The following is a 27,038-nucleotide window of genomic DNA, read 5'->3' as shown; positions in this document are numbered from 1 at the left end:
ACACACACACACACACACACACACACACACACACACACACACACACACACACACACAAAATAAAGTTTGAAAATAATACTGCTCTGCACCATTCTTCTTGCCTCTTAAAAACAAAGCAAATATGTATAGGAATCACGAAGAAAGACAGTTTTATGGATAACACAAAATTTGCTTGCTAAACATGGGTCCTACATTTCTCTCAGTTTCCGCAGCAGAAAAAAAGAAAGACAATTGACTGCAGTGCAAGATTTGTCAGAATCCTCAAATTAAAAGCAGACTTCAACTAAAACACTATTAAAGTTAAAAGCATCTTTTTTAATTTCAGACCGCAGCTGACAACTCACTTTCTGTATCTGCAAAGCAGCAAGTAAACATTAATTAACTGATACAGAATTAGACTTTGCACTCACTTTCTTCCTCCCAAAAGACCCCAGACTTGACAGCCTTCTGCAAAGGACTGTTCTATGCTTTCCAACCTCTGGTATACAATAAATACAGTGTAATAATAAACAAGGTGCATCAAGAGCGCCAGCACATCCTTGCCCTTGGTTATTATAACACCATTGTCATGTGAAGCTGCCAGGAGCAGCAGGATCTCAGAAGGCAGATGAACTGAATAAGGTATGCAGGCCGGTAGGTGGCAGGTGCTCCTTGTGCAGCTAATGGTCTATAACTGGTGCCCCCCCAAAGCACAACAGCATACACATTTTCATATTAATATCAGCAGCAGTTGAGTCTGCCCAGATGGCTCTGCTACAGTTGTTTTGCAGGTGCCCAACAAGCACCCGGCCCCCAAAACCTATTCATACTGTGAAGTGGTGAGATGCTGGAAGCAGATGCTGTCCATGGCACAAAAGGATAGTTTAGGGAAACCTGCAAGCATGAATAATTGTTTTATGCTTTGAGCAAGTGAAGAAGGCTCTGCTGCTTCTGTTGCTGCTGGGATGTGACATTTCCTGTGGTGAAGCCTGCATTGGCTGCTAATAGCGATCTAATTGATGGGTGAAGTCCCATTTCCGCAGTTCCTTCCTTTATTGCTCCATCCAGTCTGCTGCAAGATATAACCTTAATCTGATTTAGTAATTCCTCCAGGACTTGGCATAAGCTCGCAGAGAAAATCGTTATTAAAAAAGTGCAGATTTGGATTCAGTGCAGTATTTTTTTAAATCTTACCAAGGTTCCAGACATTTAATACGTTCTCTGGTAATAATCCCAAGAGCAGGGACCACTTCCAAGAATGACAAACTACAGAAATGCACTGACCAGCTTAGCAGGGATGTAACAAACTTGAGAAGATTTATATAAACGGTTCCCCAATTCTACATTTTTGTGTACGACAAAAATTGACTGCCGGTGAGGTAATGAAACCAAGACTGTGTAAAAAGACTTAACATAAATGCAATACCTCAACACTTGCAGTAACCTGCAGCCAAAAGTACTGTATTACCAAGAAATGGAACTGTAGCATTAAGTGAAATTGTGCGGTTTTCATTTGTATATGCATCTCTCTTAGCACATTTGTTACTCGTACTTGCCACAAGTAAGCAAAGCTATTCCTCTTAAATTTTTACTGTTTTCCCACATTTATTGATGCAGCTGTGGTACGATTTGTAAATTTGCTCCTGACTGTATTGTACATACTTAACTGCAAAGACTTGAAGGGTAAGCTGCAGTATTTTCCACAATATATACATATCTAGTGCAACTTTGGAGTTGCTTTCTATATATATATATACAGAGAGAGAGACACAGACAGAGAGGAGTTATGGAGGTAAAGTTCTCTAACAAATTTGCTAACAAAATCCAGGACAGAATTTGGAGAAATGGGGTCAAAACAGCCTTCAAAGTATGGCTGGATTTTGAGATTATCATTTGACATTTAAAAAACAGAGATTGTAACGAACAAATATATTTCCATAAAAAATACAGACAAACACATACACACTATAAATATATATATATATATATATATATATATATATATATATATATATATATATATATTTTTTTTCCCCTTAATGACTTTGAAATATTCCACTTCCTTATTTTATGGGTCTTTATTTATATACTCAGGCTAGTAATGCCAGACTCTATTAATGATAGAACTTACATTTATTTATTTATTCAAATTTTGTTGAATGGGTTAGTCCTGCTTAGAAAAAAAAACATTTTCAGAGGGATTTGAGTACGAAACAGCATAAAACATAAAAAAAGGCAGTGTGAATCGAGTCATAATGACATCTGAGGTCCTGATTGTTGTATGTAAATAGGTAGACACATTTTGCTTACTGATGCAGAATGTTTCGTTTATTAATGTGGAGATAACAAAGGTTAGGTAAGATCAGAAAATGTACTGAAGAAGATGCAAGGGTTGAAAAAGGTTTTAGTGGTAAGAAGATGTGATATTCAAAGTATTTTGGTTATTAGAAAAGCTTGTACATACAAAAACAGAAATAGAGAAAGACTGGGAGCACACAAAAATAAGACAATAGCATAAAGGTGGTTGTAAAGTTGTCACAGTATTGCTGGATCATACTTACAGCATGATATTCTTGTAAGAAGGTGGGATTCATACAATTGTTTGAAAGTAGTTGGATTGTAAGTGTTGTTAGTTCTAGTGGGATGGTGTTCCACAGCACTGATGCTTGTGGTACCGTATCACCAATCATAGAGTCAGTTTGGGAAATGTGAAGTAGGTATTTGCTGTTAGCTCTCAGGGTTCTGACTGAGGAATGCCAGTTGTGTAAATCTGACAAAGCTGGGCATTTATGTATGTCTGTCTGAGGTTGTGTCCTTGAACTTGTGCTGTGCTTTGTGGTAGAGAGCTGTATGAACCAGGTGTTAAAAAAAACGCTATGTAACACTTGCAGCATCTCTCCATGGTACGTCACGTCTAATACGGTATTGTGTTTTATGCAAATTCGGGAAACAAAACTGGAATTGGTTCAGATGCTACAAGTTTATTCACTTAATATATTTGCAGCATTTCTGCTTTCCATTCTTGCTTCCACCCCGGTAGTCAACTAACCAGACTGCGCCGCCCCTTCTGCAAATTCCTGGATCCGCCACTGCTCTTACACACATACACAAACCAGGGAAAGTGAAGATTTTTAGTTTTGGATAAGTTAAATTTCAACAATACACAGAAGGAAATGTACTATATCAGATGGGAAAAATATAAGGTCTAGAGCAACAGTTAACAAAGACTTCAATATGGAAATCTATTTAGATAACTTAAGCAAAGTGGCATCAGAAACAGTATCATGTATAATGAAATGCATCTTTATGAATTAATGGAAACCAGTACGATTTAAGCCAAAAAAGAGTGGGAGAAGTCCAAATGTGACTTTTCCAAAATATATAATGATCATTAAACAAATGCAGCCGTACTACATTTTGAAGGGAATAAGACACTTGCACCCCTATATGGGAAGAGGAAGACCACCTATACCCTCTGTATGAGGGCTACATCCACCCACACCAGCTAATATCATCTTACTCAGATATTATCTGATCTCAGATTAAAGGATAAATATTGGGTTTGTGTGCAAAGACAGGCAGTTCTAATTTACCCAGAGGGTGTGTGACATCTGAGTTGAAATATATTAGAAAGAAAATGTTAGCATACAAGTATTAGTCCCCACATAGAACCAGGGGTTCTTGTAACCCACAACACTCCCCGTTTTGGAAAAGCCACAATTAGGCATTTCTTTTCTTCAGTATTTTTGACTTCATGTAGAACTTAACATAGTTCCTTACATAAAGAGAAGTGAAAGTGTCAGTACCATTATTTAAAGGTGTAATTCATAACAGAATGTGTCTGTACAGATAACATGACCTTACATACAGTCTGTAAAGCACAATAAGCAATAACCACTGCAGGGCAGATATACTTCAAATGTATGAAATAATTATCTTACACTGAAAAGTTAAGGGAATTTTTTTACTTATTTTCCATATTCTCTTTCTTGTTGTTTTTCTCCTATACTACTCTCCATTGCCACATTAACAATAACATATTATTTCTTTGTATAACTTCCTCACTTTCTTATTGTCTTGCTAGTCTTCATCTGCCCTATCCCAATCACCTATGCATAAATTCATACTCCTCCACATGGCAGTGACATATATAGCCACCAAAGCATCCCCATAGTTCTTTATACCTTATTCTTTTCCCTCCCTTAGTTCTCCCATCATAATCAAAGGAACAAAATATGTCCTCATTATCACCAATATAATTAAACCTTTCACATTCCTAATTCATGTAATTCTTTTGCCCTAGTTTTCCAGCCATTCTCTACTTTTACTTCTCTCTGTACGTAAGCTCCTTCCCTTGTTGCTCCTGTCTTCCTTTAAAATTTCATTGTTCTCCTTATCAGAAGAAGACATTCCCCCAGATTCTCAAAAGCTTGCACGACATGCATGATCAGTGTAAGAGGTAATGTTGGCAATATGGCAGCCGAGCGATCCACGTATGTGATCGTTTGACGTGCGCGAGCTCTCTAGCACTAGTGCTGCACATTCCCTGTATGCAAATTACCCCATTCGCAGGGAAAACCATGCAAATGAGGTAAATCTGCTATCCAGGAAGCTGGAATCAGGGTGTGCAGGACTTGCGTAATATGCAGAAATGTACTCGGTTAGTAACAGGGTACGGTTCTGCAAAATCCAAAATGGGGATGTGACAGCTCCAAATAAAGACTGCATATCATTGAGGAAGCATGCCAAAGGCCAAGTATAAGGCCATTGGCATTGCAAACAATGCAAAATGTACAAAATACAACTTTTATTTTATTACCGCCAATCACGGCTGTTGAAGCATAGGGCAGTGGCGTGCAAACGGGATCGGTGGGAAAATAAGAAAATAAACCTAAAACAAGCATTCCAACTAAAATCAGTATTCTGCCATGCAAGTCAATGGCAGGCAAAAGACAACCCAGCCAGTGAATAGTGGTTGCTAAAGGGGGTTGCTCAGTGTGACACATGTAACTATGCATTAGCAGGCAATCCTATGCAAATGAGGGGAAGGATAGTGAATCCCAATTTTCTCCAGCATGTGAGGCAGGTCCCAACAGTGTAAGAGTATGAATAGCCGAGTGCAAGACTAGGAGGTAGGTGACATCATGGGTGGATGTGTCAGGCATACTGTAAGCGGATTGGAGCCCTGTGGCTCGGGGTTGCTCCTAGCTTAGCACAGCTAAGCTAGGGGTGTATCTAAACCTGCCTAACACTTTTGACAAAGTGTAAGCGGGTGTGCGCACCGGGATCTACAGGAAGATAAAGGAAGAAAACCAGGAAATAGCAGCAGTGTGCACATTGGAGTACACCAATTGTGTGGCGTGCCCCCGGGCTGAAACAGAAGTGCAATGGGAAGGGAAAACAGCAGTAGGAAGGTAATCAAGGGGTACTAGGTTACCTGCCAGGTGAAACATATAGGAACCAGTTAATTACACAGGCAGCAGACAAGCCCAGCCCAGAACACTACTATAAACTATGCAAACACCTACCCCTCTGGTTTTTGCCACACCCTACACCACCAGTGTAGACAAGCAGGGAACTTTTAACACTCACAATAGCAAAATGTTAGGGACTGCAATAGCTATCATACAACTTGTGAAAGAGGCTGAGGCTGGTGAGGATGTGAATGCTACTGAACAACCCACAGTGAGGAGCTGGAGAAGAATGTACAGACCCAGGGTAACCTACCAAGGGCTACATGAGCTGGGGATAGTGGAGCACTATAGGGTGGACAGGGACATCCTACAGCAAATTATTGAGCTGTGCCGGGCACACCTGACACACAGAACTAACAGAGGGGAACCCATCCCAGTGGATACCAAGGTATGTGTAGGCCTAGGAATACTAGCTACAGGTACCTTCCAAAGGCCAACTGGAGATATGATGGGGATTTCACAGGCATCAGCATCTATGGTACTCCACCAGTTCCTGGATGCCATGTCAGCACATGTTGGTGAGCACGTATATTTCCCCATCAACAGTGAGGCGTTGGCCAGCAATATGCGTCTCTTCCACTAAATAGCAGAATATCCTGAGGTAGTGGGTGCAATAGACTACACGCACATATGAATCAAAGCACCAAAAAGACACCTGATAGATAAGTGAATATAACCACAACTCACTCCAGAGATCACAGCACTTCTAATGTGGTTCGCTGAAGAGACAATTCACAAAACGTATGTAAAAATGGCATTTAGGAATCTAACTAGATCAAATAATGCTCAGTTAGTACAATGTTCAAGGCAGACTCAAGACATGTTCTTTGTCTCAACATTTAATCTATTTTCAGGGACCCTGGAAAGAATATTGATACAATATTGGAATATTCTTACTAGAGAAGTACCATTATTACAAAATGTAAGACTGATGTTCTCCTATAAGAGGGGACGCAACTTAAAAGATTTTTTGGTGCGGAGTATTTATAAGAAACTACAGGTTAATTTATCAACTACCCTGGAAGTACCAGGGACAAAAAGATGTGGAAGGTGTTCAGTCTGCCAGAACATGGTGGATTCTTTTCAAAGTATTAACGGAAAGAGATTTCAGATGCAGGGTGTGGACCCATGCACGAGCACAGGTATTATTTATGCATTAAGTTGCCCCCCGTAAATTGTATTACATAGGGAAAAGTAAAAGAAGTTTGAATACTAGAGTCAAAGAACATGTAAGGGACATTAAGAACAACAGAGTCACAAGTCCACTGGCATGCCATTTTAATGCAGCTCATAAAGGGGACTGTAAAAGCTTACAAGCTTCAGTCCTTGAACAAGTTAAAACAAATTTCATGAGTAAAGAAAGTATCAAATTTTGTTTGCGAAAGAAGGAAGCAATGTTGATTTTAAAATTTGATACATTGTACCCTAAGGGGATGAACAAAGAGCGCAACTGGAGAAATTTTATTTAGAAATATTTTATTGGTTCGTATCTGTTTAAATAGATAATTGAATAATTGGTATGTTGCAGATATTTTATGGGTATAAAAGGGGAGGTAATAAGAGACAGTGATGCTACTCTTTAAAGGCTAATGGTAGCCAAGGCGCTAGAAATATGAGATATTTGTTTAGTTCATTGTGATTGTATTATTAAATTTATTGGATTTTACGTACGTTTTGTGAATTTTTTCTTCAGCGAACTTCATTAGTGGTGCTGTGATCTCTGGAGTGAGTTGTGGTTATATAGAATCAAAGCACCACCCTGTGAGCAGGGTAGGGTCTACATCAACCGCAAGGGCTTCCCCTCCATCAACTGCCAGGTCATGTGTGATGCCCAGGACATAATACTGAACGTAGTACAAACTAAGAAAACTCACAAACTAGAACAGGGAAACGAGATGAGTGAACGCAAGTCACCACACCACAAATCAGGAAGTTTGAACTGTTTATTGTTCAGTGCTTTTCATCTTAGGCAGTCCCAAGATTTCTTCAGACAAAGTAAAAGCACACACGCCCCTTCTTTCTATCTTCCACAATTAAAATAAACATCACGCCATTGGATAAAAGTGATAATTCATTAAATATGCTAAAGAGCTCTGAATCTGAAGGCACGAGCCCGCCCACTGTGAACAGTTCACAACACAGTGTAAGAATACGAGCTACATGTATTCGCCTTTAGGAATAAAAAAGTTACAAACACATACCTAAGAGGCGGTACCTGCCAATTTAAACTGTCATGCAATAAAAATAAAATCAACACATTGTCATATTTTGACCTAATAAGCCTTTAGCTTAAAAACAAATCTCGCCCACTGTGTACAATACAATGAGTTGGGCGAACAAATTACAACTACATCTACTAACATAAAATGTAAATAATTGACGTGTGGTAAAGACAAGGACTGCTACTTTACACAATCATGCAACAAATACTGACAAAAACCAAGCTAACAAAAGTTGTTAGAAGTGTCAGAACTATCGTGCAAGAAATAAAATGCTAAAGGTAAAAAATTAATTTTTACCTACAAAGTAAATAGCTAACGTGTACAGTGAGGGCACTAACTACTACATACACATTTGTACAGTAAACCTGGCAAAATACAAGCTGACATGAGCAGTTCGAAACTATTAGAAACTATTAGAAGTGCCAGGGGTTAAAACTGGTTCTGCCTGTTATAAATCAATGAAGACTACCTAATGGTAGACAGTTGAGGTACGAGACATTGCCTCAACAATGTTGAAAAGTGCAATACAGTATTGAAAATGAAATATTAAAAAGAATAAAAAATAATAATAATAAAAAATAAAAAATAAATAATGAATAAACAATAAAGGTGGAACAATATGTGCAATGAACTTATCTAGGGAGTAATGTTGACTGTTAAATCCTAAACAGTAAATGTTAAGTGCTGGACAATGAAACCAAGTCATCTTAGGAGGCTCTTCAATTTTAAAATACAGTAGATGGAGCACATTTCGTTTAAACCTGGAAATGTGCTGGCGTCCATGCAAATTTGCCACATGAGTTCCAACATTTCAAGGCAGATGGCTTCAGGACCACCTCTCCCATCGGAATTTACACAGTCAATAGCCCTAAACAAAAATTTGTGGTTGACATTGTTGGCTACATGTTTTGACAGTACGTTGATTGTTTTTAATTTCCTGATGTAATACATGTGCTCATAAAAACGTTCCCGAAGTTTCCTGTCCGTTTTGCCGATGTAAAAAGCTGGACACTGTTGGCACTGGGCACGATAGACAACGGCTTTAGATTGGCAGTTGAATTTGTGTTTAACTTTGCATTTTTGACTTCTAATTCTAAACTGTTCCCCTGTATCCATGTGGGAACAGAAATTGCACATGTTACATTGAAACATGCCTTTCCTGATAGGGAGGTGCGACTCATTGACCTCCAAAAGCTGTTTTAAATTCTTTCCCCTCCTCCAGGTAATTTTAGGAAACTTGGGTAGTTTATTTCTAAGGTTGTTATCGTTCCGAATAAACACCCAGTTTTTCTGAAGGATGGATGAAACAATATTACAGTCAGTACTGAATGATGTAAAAAGACTACAAGGTGGTGGAAATGAACTCTCGGTATGATGGGTCATGGACTGATTGGTCGGATACTCGTTCCTAAGGGGGCCTTTTAAGATTGGTTGGTATGTCCCCTGTTCTCTCTTATAACTAACATCTTGAATTAGTTCATCAACCAATTGTTTGGGATAACCCTGACCCAAAACCATAGATCTGAGTGTATTGCATTCCTCTATAAAATCTGGGAATTTTGACATCATTCGGGCAGCCCTAACAAGTTGATCTTTCACTACAGATCTCTTTTGATAGGTTGGGTGGCAACTGCTGTATTGAAGGAAGGTGTTGGAATAAGTGTCCTTCCTATGAATTTTAGCACACAATGCGTTTATGCTTAAATCTTTCCACAAATCCAGATCCAGGTAGGCAATTTGGTCAGTGCTAAATGTGTTTGTAAAGGAAAGGGAGTTAGTGGTGGAACTGAAGAAATCCACCAGTTCTATGGCAACTGCTTCGCCACCTCTAATCAACATAAATATGTCATCCAAGAAACGTGTGTAGAAGGCTATTTTGTTATTAATAACCTCATTCTTCTGGATGATTTCTTGTTCCCAATAGGCCATGACGAGGTTGGTGAAGCTGCCACCACAAGGTGACCCCATGGCTACACCTACCTTCTGTAAAAAAATAGTACCAATAAAAATCAAGTAGTTACTAGATAGAATGATGTCAAGTAATTCATCCACCAAAGAAATATCTAAGGTTGGTGTGCCTCTCTTTCTCAACATGAAGTTGACCCACTCAATGCCCACCTCATGTGGAATGGATGAATACAGATCCCTCACATCCACAGTAAGGAAGTTGAGGTTGTGATCAAATTCAAGGTCATTAATAGACTGTAAAAATGACCACGAATCTTTGCAGATATCCAGTTCCATAACCACATATTTTTTAAGTATGTTGTCAACAAATCTGGCGCATGGGTAGGTTATGCTATTCCTAGCATCAACCAATGGTCTCATTGGTGGATCATGGATGGATTTGTGAATCTTAAGAATCCCAAAAAGTTTAGGGATTCTAGGGGCTAACATGGAAAGGTAATTGAAGGATGCAATATCGATTTTCCCTTCAATGAAAAGGTCATTCAAATATGAATAAATCATGTTGTACGCTGTGTTTAGTTTGTGCCTAGATCTCACTTCATAGGTGTCCCCCCTTAAAATATTCAACATCCTGTTTGCATAATCATCTTGACCCATAGTTACTGCACCACCACCTTTGTCTGGTTACATTACCCTAACACCAGCTTCCTTAATGGACCATAAAAGTTCCTTTTCTTTAGGGGTAATGTTAGGTCTAACATGACTTTGTACACCTTTATTGTATAAGGTACATCTCAGATCAAGTTCACATTGTATCAAAAAGTGCTATGGATTCATGTAGAGCCAGTGAAAAGGTACTGGAGACATGTACCCTGTTGTTGTCAGCAGGATTACCCCCAAAGAGTACATTCAAGTTACGTTTCCTTGAAAAAAGTTTAAAACCAATAATCGTTTTTACCAAGTCAGCTTTGGTGTTGGGGACAAATGTGTTTCCTTTCACTAAGGGTTGTTCAATAGCGATGTCAGTAAAATTAAAGATTTTAAAACCCATGTTGGTATTCAACAAAATAGTAGGTTTGTTTGACACTGCAAAAGTGTCAATTACCTGTCCCTCCTCCCCCTCTTGTAAAAGTTGTTGGAATTGGTCGCTCTCTGTGGTTGTTGGCGTAGATTGTAAGACAAGGCTCCTGCCCAAAAATTTGTTTGTGCATCTTGGTTATGCTCTTGTTGGACTTGAGGCCCTGTTACCACTGAAGAGTAACTGGCTGATCTTGCCTCACTCATGGAAGCATTGTGCATTTGTTTCCATGCTGGAAAATTGGGGCCATTGATATTTTCTCCGGGCCCAGAGGGTCCATGGTTTACATTGTTAACACCATCAGCAGGTTTTTGACTCATGGCCTGGTGATTTTGGGGGGAGGGGGGTGGATAGGCTTGATTACTATTATGTGCTGCCCTGTCATGATTCAATTTCTTTAACTTTGTTTCTTTGATTTTAAAAATGTAAGCATCAATACTGTTGAATATACGCTCGTAGTCAAACTTATATTGATCAAAGTCGATATGTTGCTACAACACTTGGTCTAGGCTTGTAGCCTCATCCATGAGTGCCTCACACTGAGTAGTGTAATTCTTGCACATTAAGTCCAACAATTCTAAACCATGTTTGTTAAAAAGTTTTACTAAGTCATGATAAAAGGCAGAACCATTCTCTAGTCCAGTGGGGTATTGCCAGGAACGTAGGCCCTTTGGGACAATCCCCTCACTGATACATTATTTAAAATAAGTGATCTCTAGCTGTGTTTTTTATATTTAAACAATTTCTGGTCTAAGAGTTTTAATTGTAAAGAAATGTCAGTTACCCCTCTAGCCAGTTGCTCCTCGTCGTTGCTGCTGGTTGATTTTTGAAGAGATAGTGGCTCTGTAAGCCACTGAGCAAAATTAGGAGCTCCAATAAGCTCAGGGGAACCACTGACTTCTCCGTTGGAAATTCGGTTTTGCACATTCACCGCTGACCTAGAATTATTAGTTGCTTGTGACCCAGAGCCTATCCATGAGCTCACATCCGTACCACAAGTCATTTGGGGTGTTACTGCATGCAGGACCATGTTGCTGGGGTTGTTAGATAAGGTATCCAGTCTCACGGTAAGTGTGTCAACTCAGCTGACCAGTAATTCCATCAGAGATTTAAGTTTTGATAAGTCATCCTCTTTCTTAGATGTAGTGGGTGTAGTTGCTCTTTCTTCAACCATTGAACCAAGCACAAACTAAGAAAACTCACAAAGTAGAACAGGAAAACGAGCTGAGTGAATGCAAGTTACCACACCACAAATCAGGAAGTTTGAACCGTTTATTGTTAATCGCTTTTCGTCTTAGGCAGTCCCAAGACTTCTTCAGACAAAGTAAAAGCACACATGCCCCTTCTTTCTATCTTGCACATTTAAAATAAACATTACACCATTGGATAAAAGCATTAATTCATTAAATATGCTAAAGAGCTCTGAATCTTAATGCACGAGCCCATCCACTGTGAGCGGATCACAACACAGAGTAACAATACGAGCTGCAGCATTCGCCTTTAGGCATAAAAAAGTTACAAACACATACCTAAAAGGCAGTACCTGCCAATTTAAACTATCATGCAATAAGAGTTAAAACGTAACCATTAAGTCATGTTTTGACCTAATAAAAAGCTCTAAATCTGAAGGCACGAGCCCGCCCACTGTGAACAGATCACAACACAGTGTAAGAATACGAGCTACATGCATTCGCCTTTAGGAATAAAAAAGTTATAAACACATACCTAAGGGGCGGTACCTGCCAATTTAAACTGACATGCAGTAAAAATAAAATCTACACATTAAGTCATAGAGGAGAGATTTGTGACAGACGAGTACGAGTAAGACTGAAAGGGAAGGTCTACAAGAGGGTAGTGAGAACAGCTATGTTATATGGGTTGGAGACAGTGGCATTGACAAAAAGGCAGGAGTCAGAGCTTGACGTTGCAGAGTTGAAGATGTTAAGATTTGCACTGGGTGTGGCGAGGATGGACAGGATTAGGAATAAGTATATTAGAGGGTCAGCCCAGGTTGGAAGGTTTGGAGACAAAGCCAGAGAGGCAAGATTATGTTGGTTTGGACATGTGCTGAGGAGGGATGCAGAGTATATTGGGAAAAAGATGCTAAGGATGAAGCTGCCAGGTAACAGGAAAAGAGGAAGGCCTAAGATAAGGTTTATGGATGTGGTGAGAGAGGACATGTAGGTGGTTGGTGTGACAGAGCAAGATGCAGAGGACAGGAAGAAATGGAAACAGTTGATCTGCTGTGGTGACCCCTAATGGGAGCAGCCGAAAGAAGAAGTCATATTGTGACCTAATAAGCCTTTAGCTTAAAAACAAAGCTCGCCCATTGTATACAATACAATGAGTTGGGTGAACAAATTACCAGAAATTTGCCAATGAGGACATCCCACACGGTCACATAGTGGGGGATGCTGGATACGCACTCGAGCCGTGGCTGATGACACCCATTAGAAATGCACACACACACCTGAACAAGAACTCCATAATGAGGCACCCGCACAAACAAGAATCATAATAGACCATGATGTGTTTGGGATGCTCAAGTCATGGTTCCGATGCCTGGACACATCTGGTGGAGACTTGCAGTACTTGTGGCCTAATGGTTAAGGTGTTTGCCTTACAAACACAAGGTGCATGGTTTGAGTCTTAAAAGGGATAATTGGCTAGGCTTAAAATGGCTCACAAGGGCAGTTAGTCAAGTACTAATCTATGGGGTTGGGAGGGTGGCCTAATGGTTAAGGTGTTTGCCTTACAAACACAAGGTGCAGTGTTTGAGTCTCACAAGGGATAATTGGCTAGGCTTAAAATGGCTCTCAAGGGCAGTTAGCTTAGTACTAATCTATGAACCTATGAACTATGTACCCAAATCATCCTTGTATGTGCCATGCTATGCAATATGATCCTGTGGAAACAGCTGCAGCAGGAGCAGCATGGGACAGGGCCACACAGTCCCCCACCAATGCCAAGGCCTGCACAGGCACAGAGTGACTCAGAGGAGTCACAGCCTGAGCCTGCTCCAGTAGACAGAAGGAAGCATGCCCAGTATGCCCTGGCCCTGGCAAAGGGGCAAAGCATAGCACATACTCTGACATGGGAGGGACCCAGGGAATAGCACCTCTCTCTGACTCTCACATACAGTAAAAGGGATGCCAAAGATTACACCACCTGTGTCTAACCATACATATGGAGTGTACTATGTGCATCCAACATAGGCAGCCCTGCAGCACCAATCTAAATACTGGGACACCCATAAGAATAGGGACTCACACATGCCAGTCAGGAGGGGGGGTCACATACCCAACAATAGTCACAGCCAGCAGGACAGGTGTAGACAAACACAAACAAATGCTGTGCTATGGCCTCTGAATGAGGGCTATGCGTAACCACCCCCTCAGGCCTACACAGACAGACTACAGCAGGCCAGGTAGTGGGAAGTCAGTTGTGAAGGCTAGGATGTCAGAAACTAATATGTAGGTAATCAAAAGATAAGAACTGTAGTACACTGGTATGGCCTAGCCAGCACGATAGGTAAGACTACTGATTGAAATGGAGTACATGACATACCAGTACAGTCCTAGCAAATGTGTACAAGTGTCAGGTGTGCCCCCCATCCTACATAGCAATATAGTAACAGGCAGGTGTGCCCTCCAATCCTGTGCAGAAACATAGAAATAATCAGGTGGTCCCCCCGCTATGCAGACATGTTGCAACAGTCAATGCCAAATGATCAATGGATATCTTGCAGACACAGCATCCTACCTATCAGTGTACAACACAAAGGTCAGCACTGTAGTACAAATCACCTGGACATGATCCACACATGCAGTACAGATGGCCTTACTGGAAATGCTCACACACTTAGAGAAGTGAAGGCAATGTCAGTCATCAACATACTGAAAGGTCATACTGGGCATGCTCATACATTTAAACACATGAAGGCCATGTCTGCAAACACCAGTGGACCAGACATATCCGGCAGTTGCAATTGTTAGTGCAGACACATGTCAGTATGCCCCACTCATGCCTTGCGCACACAGTGGATAGGAATACAGACATATATGTAATGACAACACACTATAATAAGCCAAAGGTAGATGGACATAGATGTGTGGAAGAGGGTGACAGTGACAAGGAGCCATCCAGGCTTGTCCCACCCAGCACACAGCCAAAGGGCCCCAAACACATTAGGTGCAGATGTCACTCACTGCAGATACTAGCGACCATTACCTGTCAGCACCACAGACTATGTGGTGCACGTGCCAGCTGTGCAACATGACTGTACAAGGACATAGTCATCTAGTAGCTGTATACATGTACCTGTGACATATGACCCCGTGTGTGGCCTCCAATGTGAGAGTTACAGCCCAGTAATCTCCGTGGCACATCCCATAACTGCGTACTGCTGCAGTGTGATAAACTAGTTAGGTAGGAATTCTAACCCCAGACCTGGCAACTGTGTGAGTGTGTGTTAGTGTTTGTGTGCATGTCTGTCTCTCTCTGACTGTGTAGAGAGCAATGCCTTTTAGGCTACTCACACCCCTTACAATTCACATACCCAACTTTGGCAAGACTTCTGATGTCACCCACCTAGAAATACTCCTCTGTGAAGGCTGTAGCCTAGTAATCTCTGTAGTGCATCCTGTAACTGCATACCACTGTAGTGTGATAAACAAGTTAGGTAGAAATTCCAACCCCAAACATGGCAACTGTGTGTGTGTGTGTGTGTGTGTGTGTGTGTGTGTGTGTGTGTGTGTGTGTGTGTGTGTGTGTGTGTGTGTGTGTGTTTGTGTGCATGTCTGACTGTGGAGAGTGCAATGTTTTTTAGGCTACTCACACCCCTTACAATTCACATACCCAACTTTGGCAAGGCTGCTGATGTCAAGCACCTAGAAATACACCTATGGGAATGCTGTAGCCCAGTAATCTCCGTAGCACATCCCATAACTGTGTATTGCTGTAGTGTGATAAACTAATTAGGTAAGAGTTCTAACCTCAGACCTGGCAACTGTGTGTGTTTGTGTGCATGTCTGACTGTGTAGTAAAGCAATGCTTTTTAGGGTACTCACACCCCTTACAATTCATATACCCACCTTTGACTAGGCTGCTGATGTCACCCACCTAGAAATACACCTCTGGGATGATTGTAGCCCAGTAATCTCCATAGCATGTCCTGTAACTGTGTACGGCCATAGTGTGATAAAGGAGTTAGGTGGGAGTTCTAACCCCAGACCTGCCAACTGTAAGTGTGTGTGTGTGTTTGTGTGCATGTCTGACTGTGTAGATAGCAATGCTTTTTAGGGTACTCACTCCCCTTGCAATTCATATACCCACCTTTGGCAAGGCTGCTGATGTCACACATCTAGAAATACACCTCTGGGATGAGTGTAGCCCAGTAATCTCCATAGCACGTCCTGTAACTGCATATGGCCATAGTATGATAAAGGAATTAGGTGGGAGTTTTAACCCCAGACCTGCCAACTGTGTGTGTTTGTGTGCATGTCTGACTGTAGAGAATAATGCTTTTTAGGGTACTCACACCCCTTACAATTCACTTACCCAACTTTGGCAAGGATACTGATGTCACCCACCTAGAAATACACCTCTGGGAAGGCTGTACCTCAGTAATCTCTGTAGCGCATCCCATAACTGCGTACTGCTACAGTGTAATAAACTAGTTAGGTAGGAGTTCCAACCCCTAACCTGGCAAGTGTGTGTGTGTGTGTGTTTGTGTGTATGTCTGACTGTGTAGACAGGAATGCTTTTTAGGGTACTCACACCCCTTACAATTCACATACCCAACTTTGGCAAGGCTGCTGATGTCACGCACCTAGAAATACACCTCTGGGAAGGTTGCAGCCCAGTAATCTCCATAGCACATCCTGTAACTGTTTCTGCTGTAGTGTAAATTAGAACTGTGTTAGGGTTTCATCCTCACCCATGGCAGTTCTGGATGTATTGTGTGTGCCACTGTCTGTGTCAGGAGCAGTGCATTTTAGGCTAGTCACTCACAGTACATTTCAAATGCCCTACTTTGGCAATCCTGCAGATGTCATTCATTGTGAAATACACCTTTGGGGAAGGGGTTTTCTAGTAATCCTCGTGGTGCATCCTATAACAGCTTCATGTTGTAGTGTAATATAGATCTCTGTTAGGGGTTCTATACCCACACAAGTCAGTTGTGGATGTTTTGTGTGTCTTACTGTCTTTGTCCTACTTTGGCAATCCTGCTGATGTCAGTCATTGTGAAATACACTGTTGTGGAAGGAGTACTCCAGTAATATCTATGGCGCGTACTATAATTGCATAGTGCTGTAGTGTAATAAACTAGTTAGGTAGGGGTTCTACTCCCAAACATGATCGGTGTGTGTGTGTTTCTAACCAGTATCCTGTGTAGAGGTGGTTGTGACTGTGTGACACCTGTGGCCAATGTGGAGTGGGTTTTGCATATTTCTTATATGATGGCCCTATTATATATCACAATATCCACTATACAGGGATAACAGATGTGAAATGGCTGAGAGGCTGGGGTGCAAAGCCATAGCCATACATGTGACATCAATTCCAGGCAATCACAGTTAGCAACCCCAGTATTACCCAGAGCACACTCTCAACCCATGTGTCATACACACACACATGCCTAGGTAACAGCCAATATGTGGGTAGTGCACTGCATGTTGGCCACTGATAGTAACTATGGAGTGACAGCAGTCGGTTTCAGAGGGCATGTCACCCTGTCCATCTGTCCAAAATGCATATACGTGCAGACAGTGCACCTCCCCCATGTTCCCCAATGGACATCTGCACCACCTGTGGTGCCATCACACGTGACCCACAGCAGACATACCATGCCTGACAACATGCCCTGTATGGACAGATGCCACTGACACCAGGGAATACTGTTAGCATGCTCTCAATGTAGGTGCAGGGTAAACCTGATGACCATTACCAGTTCCCACCACAGGTGGGCAGGACTGGCACATCTGATGATAATCTGTGTTCACAACATGGGCTGGACACCTCAGGTACAGTTCCACATGTCACTGTACATGCATGTGGGAGGTGTGCACATCCCAGACACCGTCCATGTCATGGACTAAGGAACACATACATGGCAAGCGATGCATAGCATTGGCCACACAAAATAGTCACCCAGGTGACCGGATGGGGAATACAATACCCACCTGTGTGGGCAAATGCAGACACTACATCCCTGAGCCACAATGCAGACCATTGTCTTGTGGCCTGATGCCAAGGTACACCCATTGCCTAGTCTTGGACAGCTGTCTGGCACAGTCGAACACCACACACCTGTGCAGACATGCACACATGCATGTCAGTACTGGCACCCTGTGTATTTGTGTGTGTGTTGCATGCTGCGTATGTTCACATCCACACTCCCTATAACTCCCATGGGCATACTGCAGCATGCTGTCTGATGTCAGACACCTCCCATGCCCTTTGCCCATACAGGCCCTGTATGACCTGTGTGGTGCATGTGATACCTGCACAGTGATGTGATGTGGCAATGACACTACTGATGAGTTTTACACCTGGCCCTGCCAAGTGTGTCAATGTGTGTGTGTCCCTGTGAGAGTATGGCTGCGTTGACGCTGGCACCTGTTCATGCGGACAGGCACATGTATGTCACCTATCGTGCAGCTACTGTATCCCTGGTGCAGATGTTACTCACCATCACATATATATTCTGAGTGTTCCACAACAGGTAATCTATGTGACGCATCCAATAACTGCATTGAATGTGATAGCACTACACAGTTGTCAGGGGTTTGATACCCTGTGCTGGTAGGTGTGTGATACAAACATGCTTCAGTTTTACCCTCCCACCCCTACCTGACATGTCTTTGCCTCTGTCTGCCTCTCCCACCCCCTTTCTGGTGGATGTGGAGACCTATACCTGCTTTGCTTAGGCAGCAGCATGTGTATTTTAAGTGATGCTCATGATCAGCTGATGGCCTCTGCACAAATTTCAGCACTCCCCTAGCTGATTGCATGTGAAACAGCTGTGGTAACATTCCCATAGCCAATTGTATGGAAACACACTCCAATATCTAGGAACATCATGGTGGTGTTGGCCCTTTTCATCCACTGTGAGCAGGAACTGGATATACCATGTGGCAAACAGTGCAACAAACAGGAGGGGGATTGCCTGACCTGACTACAGACTGTAAGTGCTGCTATACTGCATTTGGAGTAATGTTGATTTAACAGTGTTTGTGTGGATATGGCTGTCATACATGTCTCAATACCTGCCATGTCATTTCCATGTTTATGAGGAATAGGTTCATAGGTTCATAGGTTTATACTAGGCTATCTACCCTAAGGCATTTATAAGCCTAGCCCAAAGTTTTGTGGCTTACGCCACCCCTTATATGAAAAAATAATGTACCCATTAGTTTGTTGTACCTCTGTCCAGCAGTGACACAGAGATGATTCCTGGGGTAAACCTACGATCTCCCATCCACAGGTCAAGATTTCTCTTGAACAGAGCCAGCGAGGTGCTCTGCCTCACATGGACCGGGATTTTATTCCACAGCATAGGGAGTCTCTGAGTGATAAATCTATCCCTCCAGAACGTCCTATTTATATCTGTGCTAAGGTTTAAGTTGCTTGCTCTAGTGGTTTTGGTGGATTTGGATTTTTTGAGGTGGAGCATGTCCATTAATTCCAGGTTGTATGGACTGCCTTGTATGTCAGGCACATGTCACCTCTGAGCAGATGGTATGCGACTGAATAGAGCTGGAGTTTCTTCAATCTGGCAACATATGACAGATTTTGGAGTCCCTTTATCCTTTTGGTGAGGAACCTTTGGGGTCTCTCCAATTGCTGCAGATGTCGGGTGAGATACATCCCGAACGGGGCATTGTACTTTCGATCATTGGTCTGATAAGTGAAGAGTACAGGGAACAATGACCTCACTAGATCTGGATGTGAATCCTTCATGATCAGGTGGGCAATGTAGAAGGTCTTTCTAACCACTTTAGCAATGTGAGTGTCTAAAGAAAGGCCACTGTTAACCTGGGTCCCCAGGTCCCTGATAACTTCTTCTGTGCTTAGTGGATTGCCACCTATATGGTAGCTTGGGGTTACCTTGTTTTTCCCGAAGGGTATGACTATACATTTTTGGTGTTTAACTTCAGGCCATGGCTCTGGCACCAGCTATCTGTTTCCGTGAGTCCCTTCTGAAGGATATCCGTGTCCGATGCACTTTCCACTATGGCACCCAGTTTGCAGTCGTCTGCAAACTTTGTCAGCCAAAGTCCTCCCATGTTGGCCTGTACTTCTGAGAAGTAGATGCCGAACAATAGGGGGCCAAGGCCAAGGACCGAGCCCTGTGGGACACCACTTGTGACCGGCTTGGAGTCTGACATAGTGCTAGCAACTCTAACCCTGTGGGTTCTGTCCTTAAGCCAGTTTGCAACCCATCTTGTGACATATGGGTTTACATGTAAGCTGGTAAGTTTTTCTACAATACCCGAGTGGGGTATTGTGTCGAAAGCCTTTGCAAGGTCAAGGTAGGCTGTATGGACTGTCTTTCCCTCATCAATGGCCTTGGTGACTGTTTCGAAGAAGTCGACCAAGTTCAAAAGGCATGATCTGCCCTTGACGAAGCCAAACTGGGTCAGGTCCAATGTCTGCAAGTCCCCTATATCTTTGTTTATGAGCTCCATTATGATCCTCTCCATAGCTTTGCAGACTAGACTTGTTAAGCTTATGGGGCAGTAATTACCAGGGTCCATAGAGGCACCGCCTTTGTGGAGTGGGACCACAGTTGCCATACGCCACTCCTTGGGCACATATCCTGTGGTAAGGCTGAGATTAAACAGCTGCCTTATGTGCAGGTTTAATCCGGTCCCATTGATGCTGTGTTTTTAGCTTTAGAGAGAGCAGCTTTCACCTGTGCATTTGAGATGTCTGGGAGGCTACACTCCGCTGGGATAGTTATCTCTCCTTTAGGGGGGGAGAGGGGAGTGAAGTTTGCACTGAATCTGTCTGCCAGTATGTTGGCAATGTCTGTGGGTTCAGTGATTTTTGTATCATTTTGGACTAATTCTGAGCATATCTGGGAGTTTCCACCCAGGTTCCTAACGTAGCTGAAAAAGGCCTTATGATTGTCCTTTGAATCCATGGCAATTTGTCTCAAAATTGGCCTTAGTTGATTTTATGAGTGCTCGTATTTTTTACTAATAATGATCAGGGTGACTTCCCTTTTATGGATTTTGTTCTATCATGTAATAGCTTTCTCCTCTTATTGTAAAGTTTGTTAATGGCTGGGGTCCACCAGACTGGATGTTTGCCCTTTGTGGAAAGAGTCTTGGTTTTATTTGGGATTGCCTGATCCATGCAGTCCTGGAGGTGTTCATAGAAGGCATTTGTAAGGGCTTCCTCAGCTTGGGTTGTGGTTTCCACTGGCTCAGAGGCCTTGAAGGATACCACACCAGTCTTGAGTAGTGTGAAGTTTGCTTTAGAGAAGTTCTTCACTGTGGTCTTTTTTGTTTGGGGTGGGGGATGTGGATTTCCAGTGAGATTAGTTTATGATCAGATCTCACCAATGAGGGATATACCTCCGGTGTGGAGCATTTTGTCCCCATGTTTGTGATAATGAGATCTAGTATATTTTCTCCTCTCGTGGGAACAGTTACTAGCTGTTCCATGGCATTTGAATTTATGAACTCCAGGAACCATTGGGCTAGAAAGTTAGGGCTTGAGTAATGTTCCCAGTCTATATTCGGGTAGTTGAAGTCACCCAATATGATGGTGTTTGGAGATACATTTATACCCTCCAGTGTCTTCAGGAAGGCTGTGTGGGTTCCTGAGTTTGAGAGGGTGGCCTGTAGCATGCTACAATTTGTAGAGCAGTTTTGCCTATGGTTAGTTGCACCTGGATGGTTTCCAAGCTTATGCGTTGCCACCAACCTGGAGGTGTGGGTATCCTTTATGAATATGGATACACCCTCCTTTTGTGGTGTGGTCCGGGTTTTGGGGCCAGAACGCATGATATGAGGTAAAACCTAATAGTGCCGGGGTGCTCTCAGTAGCCTTGAACCAGGTTTCAGTTACAGCACAGACATCGATGTTCTCCATACTGAGAAGGGCCTCGAGTGCGTGCATTTTGAGATTTAGACTTCTGGCATTGAGCAGCATTACCCTCAGTTTCTTCCCATTTTTGTTTTCTAGGGTGGTAGGTTTAGAATTTGAGCCTTGCCTAAAAAAGGCACTATGGGGGTGGCAAGAGCCTTAGCCAATATCCGGAATCCCAGGGGTGACAGGTGCAAGCCGTCCCTTGCGAAGCAGCGTGGCCCAACTAATCCCCATCTGCAGGGGTCATCTGCAGTCTGGGCAGTGTTTTGTCCTTGGTTTCATGTGTCACCCATGGAGCATCTAGCTGTGGACTGCAGAAGGTAGTGTGAGGATTGCAGTCTGTAGATGGTGAAAGCCGTGATAGTCACTGACGCCATATCTCTCATAGGAAATATGTTGCAACAAACCCTGTAACAACAGTAAATGTATGTGGTTATCACAGCAACATGTCAATATTGGCCCTGTGTATGTGCTTCCAGCCACACCTCTGTCAACCTTTGTACATATGTCGAGCATGAAGTGGTGCTTATGTGCTGTACACCATAATTAGTGTCATCATATCTGAGAACAAGCCAGTGATATATCCGACTGCTACACATGTTATGTACAGTAGAGGTTACATTTCATGCCATTACCTGGACATTCTGTGGATGTTTGTATACTACTGAGGTCTGTGTACCTATGGTGAATGTCAACAGTGTGTGTATTGTTAAAATGTACCTTAGCCTGTGTACAGACTGTGGTAGATTTCATTGTTCTAGTTCCCCTCCTATCAGATGTTACATGCTGCACCACTGTATGGTACTGTATTGGCGTACATGTTTGTAGGGCCATACACACACATGTCCCATACCACAGACAGCCATCAGACCTAACTGTGTAGCAGGCCAGTATATGTAGGGTCAGTCTGTGAGTGGCACATATGAGGATGGTGTAGAACAGATAGTCCATATACTGTAATATCATGCTAGCTAACCATATGTGGTTGTGGCTGTGTTCACATTGGTTGTGGGTATGCGCTTTCACACAGGTGTATCTTACCCAGTGCTGTGACATGCCTGTTGAACCTGCTTTATATGCAGGTACATGTGCATTCCCCCATAGGTGATGTAGGGCAGTGTTGCACCAGTCTGTTTACAGCCTGCACAGTGCATTGTTACATGCCTAGCAGCTTAGTGTACTTACCCAGTGGGATGTCATGTGCAGATAATTGCCAGATGTACCACTGCCAGGACTCCCTTAACAGTCATGTATGTCAGACAGGGCAGTGGGATGTGGGTAGTATGTAGCCATGGCATCCCTGTACTAGTGGTCATAATGTGTCAGGCCAGACAGGGGTGTGTGAATGCATAACCTATGGTGGATATTATATGCCAGTCGTTATTTGTTATACCAATCTACATGGTCATCTACATCCATATTGTCAGGCATGGTACACATGTGTAGCATTAAGGGCTTAAGTGTATACCTCTGGACTGTACAGAGTGTGTCAGATTTTTCACATATATATTGGCCAATATCTCTGCTGCACTTCACAGTGGAATTAGGTGCTAGCAGCTGTACTGTACAATTATGTCCTTAGGATGTCTGTCAGTAGCCAATGGCACACATGTTATAAGCAGATGTGACCTCCCACACACACCATGCCTGTGAAGACAATCCCAATGACAGTAGCAATAGTCTACTAGTATACATGCTATACATACCTGACATCCCCTTCAACTACGACATTGGGATCATACGGGCTGGGGTTGGGCTACACTTCATGTCCAGGACATATGGTGGAAATATATGTACATATATTATCCAGATAGCCAGATATACATGATTACACATGTGTACTACTCCCAATTAACACTGTCATGGCAACCACCTACTATAAATCCCCACATCATGTGTGCGTGGTCCCTTTACATTTCCTGTGTGTTGGACATTCGTCCTGTGTGTGGGCAGCAGGTCTACTGACAGCAGGTAGCAATACCCCTTTCAGGAGAACCGGCACACTCAGGCCAGCCACATATTTGTAGGAGGATCAGGAACTACAGACAGACTGCGAGTAGAGTTCTGTTATGCTTTGTATAGTAGTGGTGTTACAGGGTGTGAGTGTACATATTAGTTTACCTTGGAAGGCAGTCTGTCACCAAAGCACACAACTGTGGGCCTATCTTCATGCTGGCCAAAGCTATGCCTATCATGTCTTGTCTGTCCACCACACAGGTCCTGTGTCAGATATTACACTGGCAGTGTGTGTGTTGAGTGTTATCGTTGCATGGCTACATCCATGTCTGTTTCTAACCTCAATTCCATGACTAAGGGTATGTTACAGACTATCCTGTAACACCAGCACCTTGCTTAGTGTATGGCAACAGTTGTCCACATGTTGTTGTTGTTGTCTTTTGGCTTTTCCCGGTTAAGCGTCACCACAGCGGAACTCCAGTCCGCTAATGATTGGCAGTAGATTTTCACGGTGCTGAATTGTCCACATATGTGCCTGTATTCCAGGCTCTGCCCATCACCTACATACCAAGCTTTGCACATAAGTCATGCTGTCGGTGGTTGTTCTGTAGTGGGCTGTGAGTATATCACACTGCTATTGCTGCCATCAGTTCACTGCTGTTGTATCCCCAACACATATGGTGGGGCTGGGGCCATATATGTGTGGGCGTCACCTACACAATACATGTGTGCCCTTATGCACTCCAGAGGCCAGTGTATGTAACAGTGGTGTATGGCCCTGTATTATTGAGTCTAGGGGGGGCACCATAAATGACCTAGGCTGCTACAAAGTGTAGGGGTATCAGGGCTGAGCTGCCTTAAGGTATCTGGATGTACAATACCATATACTTCACCTATATATACATTACTGACATGGATCTGGTTAATGCAGGACTACTGCCCCCTGCCATACAAACTGTTCTGTTTGTCTGTGTGCTCGTGATGGTGTCAGTTATGCCATGTTATGTAGCAGTTACAACCCATGTGGTCAAGTGACGTCTTTACCACCTACTGAGTTTGTGCAGTGTGTAGATAGAGGCTGCTGAACTATACACCTGCATTACATACTGTTGATTTTTTGGTATCCTGTGGCCCAGTTTGTCTTCCCTATTGTACAATGTTAATGGCTTGGCCTGGACAGCAAAAGTTGTGAACTTTCCAGACTACTATATTACTATAACTGGTTCACAGTTGCATTAGTCTGTTTATATAGTTGTCAGTGTCTGAACAGCTATATGGCATGCCATACAGAACTGTAATAGTACACGATTAAAGGTTTCCATGTCTGCAAACCTGTGGGTGGTGTTTTTCCTATGACCTCTCTGTGGGTATATGTTGCAGGCAATGATTATCAATTGTATGGGTGGCCCATACAGTGTCCAGTCATTCAGGGGTTAACTGTAGGCATAGTGGCTGTTCCATATTGTGTGCGCCTTCTACTTATATATCTTACTGTACATATAACTGTTTGTGTATGTGTAGTCACATGTATATCTATATGTGTATGTATATATATATATATATATATATATATATATATATATATATATATATATATATATACCTGTATCTGCATATCTGTGTCTGTGTATCTGTATCCTGGGGATGTTGATGGCTTCCACATATTACATTTTCCATAGGAGCCAGACTGTACTGCATGATATGTTACCAATACCAGCCTGACATCATACAGGTGGGATGTAGTACTGGTAACATCGTGTGCCCATGTTGTCTCGGGTCCTGATTAAGGGATCTGCAACACTTGGTAGTGTATTGCAAGGTGGACATGTTTGGCTGGGGGAAATGCCTATTCGTACAAGACGTATAGTGTGTGGAGTCTCTCAACCCCATTAACGGTGCATGAGGATATATGTGTCATTTGTTAATCTGTCATTGCTATCTACAGATGTATGGCAATATATATACCTGTATAGATATATTTATCTGCTAACATATATATAACTATGTCCATATATACCTACATAGATATATATCTGCGTACACATATGTAACTTGCTGTGTATATGTAGACATACAGATGTAGATGCATATATGTGTCAATGTAGGCATTTGCATTTACATATGTTCAAATATATTGATATATATGTATATAGTTTCAGAAATATATATAGCTACAGATATATATATATATGTTGTATCGGTTTAGATATTTATATATGTACGCAGACATACATCTAGATGTTGGTATACATTCTCTGTACTGTTGCATGACTAGGCTGGATGATATGTTTCTGAAAACATCAGATGTATTTGTATCTGGCATGGCTTAGTGGTACATCACTTTGTCTATGGTGTGCAGTGTCCTGGGTTTGATGCCTGCAGGAGCTGTGTATTTTGTAGCCGGGCAGAACACGGCCCATTGGATACAGTGTGAAGGAGGCACTTCTGAGTAGTTGTACGTGGATTTGCGCAGGGGTACGCTACACAGGATAAGCAATATAGAAGCCAACTGAGTGTATGACACTGTAACCGGATGGTCTGTGTTCTGCCCAGCAACAAAGTAAACAGTGTCTGCAATGCTCGAACCCAGGACCCAACATACCATAGACAATGTAAAATACCACTAAGCCAAGACAGATATACATACATCTGATGGCTCCAGAAACATGTCATCCAGCACAATCATTCAAAAGTACAGTATATGTACTGTAACATCTAGATGTATGTGTGAGTGTACATATATATATATATATATATATATATATATATATATATATATATATATATATATATATATATGTGTGTGTGTGTGTGTTTGTATACAGATATATATCAATAGATATCATAGAGAACATAACAAAGACATATATGACCACAAGCACCATTAATGGGGGTGAGGGGGCTCAAGCAACATATGACTCACACGTAGTGATATCCCCCCCTGCAGTACAATACCGACTGTTGAAAATGCCATAACCAGGACCTGACAATACATGGCCACAAGATGCTAACAGTAAGCCATCCCACCTGTATTATGTCAGGCGGGTATTGATAACATATCATGCAGTACAGTCTGGCTGCCATAGTGAATGTACAATGTGTAAGCAATGAAAGGTACTATGATACCTATACCAGACACATGTATGCAGACACTCATATGCAGATATATATATATATATATATATATATATATATATATATATATATATATATATATATATATATATGTATAGATATATATGTAACTACACAGACACATACAAAGGTATGTCTAGGAAGATACATAAGAGGGTGCACACCATACTGAACAGCCAGTAT

General features: G+C 42.2%; 1 protein-coding gene across 1 annotated transcript in view; it reads left to right on the top strand.

Annotated features, from left to right (window-relative positions):
* ITGA11 (integrin subunit alpha 11) overlaps positions 1–27,038 on the top strand; it is a 1,670,941-nt gene that overhangs the window by 1,202,630 nt on the left and 441,273 nt on the right. The window lies entirely within an intron of this gene.

This window comes from Protopterus annectens, chromosome 7.part0, assembly GCF_019279795.1.
Source record: "Protopterus annectens isolate FY-2018-M chromosome 7.part0, PAN1.0, whole genome shotgun sequence".
Classification (NCBI taxonomy): Eukaryota; Metazoa; Chordata; order Ceratodontiformes; family Protopteridae; genus Protopterus; species Protopterus annectens.
Note: the sequence above shows the minus strand (reverse complement) of the source record. Positions and strands in the feature narration are given on the sequence as shown.